We start from the raw sequence: 4438 nt of genomic DNA, 5'->3' as shown, positions 1-4438 counted from the left end.
CCCCCGCCCCCATGGTTAAAAATATGTCTCTTAAAACTCAAGACCCTTTCCATAAACCACACTGTACAGAGACAGAGCTAACTTGAAAACAACAGGGTGCTATATACAAAGGCCCCTGGCTAACTCTTCAAGGAACTTGTTTTACCTGCTTCTCAAGAGAATAAAATATTGCCAAAATCCAAACCATATGTTTTAACCTCCCTGGTAAAATCAATTATGTGCACTCATTGTTCCACCTGGGATCATTACCAGCAGCTCCTTTTTAACCCTATTTACTTCTGAAAAGCCAGAATGCATTAGAGCTGAGGCTAAAATGTCTGTCCTGGCCTCAGTGACTGGAACAAAGGAAAAAAAACAGGATATGTTAGAGGAGGTTTCTCCCCTCTCACCCAGCCTGGGACCCCAACACCTTGGCAGGGTCCAGGGCATTAAAAACTTATCACCAGACTCTATTAGCTGGTTTGAAGAGAACAGCCCAAAAACCTATTAATCTTTCTAAAACTACTGAGATTATTCAGGGTCCTAAGGACTAACCGGGGACGTTTCTTGAACATCTTCAGGAAACATTCCGTACCTATACCCTGTTTGACTCCTCGGCACCTGAGAATGCTCAGGCTATCAATTTGACTTTTGTGGCTCAGGTGGCTCCTGACATCTGGAGAAAATTACAGAGGCTTGAAGGTTTCACAGGAATAAACATTTCTCAGCTGCTCGAGATAGCTCAGAAGGTTTTTAATAACAAAAATGCTGAGAAACAGAAACAGGAAGACAAGAAAATGGGCAGATCAACAAAATGGCAGACAAAATTATTAGTTGCTGCCAGTCAGGTTTCTCAACCTGGCTCAAGGCCAGCACATAAAACAGGGGGAGAAACTACAAAGGAACAAAAGAAAACTGGAAATATCCAGTTAGCCAAGAATCAATGTACATATTGTAAAGAACTGGGTCGGAGGGGAGTAGGAACAAGATGGCGACGGCATAGATGGACTTGTGAGATTCTCCGAACGTGAGTTCCCAAAAAGACTCTTACTTTTCTTCCCCCATCCCCCAGCCCACCACCAGCTGCGGCCCCCTGCTGCTGCTATTCCACCACGTGTGTGGGAGTCTTGGGTCCCAGCTCCCTCCCTGGCTACATCATCTCCTGCCCGGCACCCAGCACCAAGCTGCCGGTCACTCAGGGAGGCTCTGGGCGCCTGCCCCTCAGAGACACTGGTCCCATTACTGGCTGAAGTACCCTATGGGGGGCCCAGGACCACTCTTGCCACTCACTGCCTGCCCTTTGGAGCTTTGGAGCTCTGGAGCTCTGGGCCCACCCTGGCTGAGGCACTTAGCACATGACCCCAAGCTGGGGGACCCAGACAGGTGGAGAGAAATGGATCTGCAAAAACTGCCTTGGCCATTCTCCAGGCAGAATCTTCCATTGCCCCACCCACCTACCAACAAACCCTACCTCGATTCCTAAGGTAACGTTGCAAAACAGGAGACAAAGCCCCACCCCTATGCTGAATCAGTCAAAAGCAACCTCGAGGCAGCCAACTAAAAACAAAAAAAAACCAAAAACCCAAATTGCGAGTAAATCTAGCTGCCTGCAACAAAAAACAAAGGGGAGAGGCCAGAGATCAGAGCTGAAGTGACTTTAGTCTGATCACTTATTTTGACTTATGATTTTATCATTTTGACTGTTTTGATCATGTTTGTTGTTTGCCTTCTGACTTACACTGTTTCTTGATTTTATTGGTCTGTCTCTGTGTAGCTATCAGTAGTCTTTAGGGAATCTTTCTTACATGTCTTTTTTCACTTCTCTCCGGCCTTGTGTCTCTTTCTCACCTGATAGTTGGTATGTATGTCTGTTTTCTGTCTTGCTCTTCTCTCTTTCTAACTTCCTATTGACCCCCTCTTCCTTTATTATTTTCCTCTTTTATGCCCCCCTTCTTAATCTAGAGACCAAGACAACATACTGCTGAATGGACAGATTGTAAGGCAGAGGGAAATAGGTTCCAGTGTGCTCATACACCTGTTTGTGGATGCTAGAATCAACATATACATTCTGAACCACAGTTTCTCTCTCAATTAAACCTCAAAACTGCAAAAAGTACAGATTGCAGCCTACAATCGAACCGCAAAAGTGAACAAAGCCAGAAGACTCTCATAAGGAAGAACAGGATATTGCAGAAGGGAAATAAAAGCAACCCCACCCTCCTTCAAAAACAGAATTAAAAAATGGGAGGGAAAGGGGGGAGAGAGAAAAATCTACACAAATGAAGAAAAACCAAAAGAAAAGTATGAGTCTCTCCCAGACCCCTGGGAGGGTAGACACTGAGAAAACTGACTTGGGAATGCAAACAGTGAAGAGCCCCCAGAATGAAGGGTCTCAAACTACAAACCCAGATATTAATGAATGGAGAGATTAAAAAGAATTGAGGAGACACAAGAAGAAACTAGGAAGGAGCTGATATCTGAGATAACAGTAATAAAGAATACTGTGAATGAAATAAATAACAAACTGATAAGCATGGAAAGCAGAATTACCCAAGCAGAAGAAAGAATCTCAGAGCTTGAGGACCAAAATATAGAACTAACTGAAACTCTTAAAAACACAGAAAACAGGCTCAAAAAGACAGAATGAAACCTTCAAGAGATGAACGATTACTTCAAGAGACCAAACCTAAGAGTAATTGGCCTTCCTGAGGCAGAAAGAGAGACAGAGACCACACTGGAATAAACTTTCCATGAGATCATTCAAGAAAACTTCCCCTATCTAATCAGTGATGCAAAAATTCAAACACAAGAGATTCAGAGAAACCCTGCAAGACAAAAAATGAGAAGACAAACTCCTAGACACATCATAATTTGCCTAAACAAAGTAGGCATAAAAGAAAAATTCCTAAAGACAGCGAGAGAAAAAGGCCAGATCACCTACCATGGAAGACCAATCAGAATAGCAGCAGATTTATCTACAGAAACCCTGTAGGCTAGGAGAGCTTGGAGCACTATCCTCAAAATCCTAAGAGATAAACAATTTCAACCAAGAATAACCTACCTGACCAAGCTAAGCTTCATCAGTGAGGGAGAATTAAAATCTTTCCCAGATATCCAATCCCTAAGAACTTATGCTGCCACAAACCACCTCTACATGAAACACTTAAGAAAGTACTAAACACAGAAGAAAAGGAAAAAAGAACAACATTCTTCATAAGAGTACAGGGAAAAGAATAAAATATACATGAACCAACCCCAAAAGCAAAAGAAAGACAAAAAAAAGGAAAAACCAAGTGGAAGAACAACAACTCAATAAGAAGTCCATGATAGGGATGAACTCTCACATTTCAATAATTAGCCTGAATGTGAATGGACTAAACGCACCACTGAAAAGATGTAGAATGGCAAAACGGATAAAATATCACCAGACAACAATATACTGCCTTCAAGAGACCCATCTCACTAGAAAGGACATACACAGATTCAAAGTAAGAGGATGGAAAACAAATTTTCAGGCGAATGGAACACAAAAGGAAGGAGGAGTCGCAATCCTAATTTCAGACAAAATACCTTTAAGCTATCAAAAATTTAAAAAGATACAGAGGACCACTACATAATGATAAAAGGTTCACTCCATCAACAAGAAATATCTATCCTAAACATATATGAACCCAACATAGATGTGCCAACTTTCATAAAGCAACTTCTAGGAAAACAGAAGAAAGATATTGACTCTAATACCATCATAACTGGGGACTTTAATACCCCATTCACAACCCTAGACAGATCATCAGGACAAAAAATCAGCAAGGAGATCCGGAACCTCAATGTGACTGTGGACCAAATGGACTTAGTCGATACCTACAAACACTCCATCCAAAGACCACAGAAAACACATTCTACTTATCACCACATGGAATGTATTCTAAGATCGACCACATAATTGGCCATAAATCAAGCATAAGCAAATAAGACCAAAATTCTACCATGCACCTTCTCAGACCAAAGTGGAATAAAAATAAACATTGACACCAACAAGGTCCCCCCCAAAACCCACAAATACATGGACCCTAAACAGCATGATGCTAAACAACTCCTGAATCAATGATGAAATCAAAACAGAGATCAAAAGATACCTGGAAACAAACGAAAAGGAAGAAACATCTTACCAAAATCTCTGGGATGCCTTGAAAGCTGTAGTAAGAGGGGAATTTATATCCCTACAAACACACATGAAGAAAATGAAAGGAACAAAAATTAACAGTCTAACAAGCCACCTAAGGAAGCTGGAAAAGCAAGACCACAAAAACCCTAATTTCAGCAGAAGAATCCAGATCACCAAAATAAAAGCCCAAATCCAGGACATAGAAGACAAAAAGATAATACAAAAAAATCAGTGAAACAAAAAGCTGGTTCTTCGAAAGGATAAACAAGATTGATGGTCCCCTAGCTAGACTGA

The sequence above is a fragment of the Carlito syrichta genome, unplaced genomic scaffold, assembly GCF_000164805.1.
Source record: "Carlito syrichta isolate Samal-C Ts95f unplaced genomic scaffold, Tarsius_syrichta-2.0.1 Scaffold306594, whole genome shotgun sequence".
NCBI classification, from domain to species: domain Eukaryota; kingdom Metazoa; phylum Chordata; class Mammalia; order Primates; family Tarsiidae; genus Carlito; species Carlito syrichta.
Note: the sequence above shows the minus strand (reverse complement) of the source record.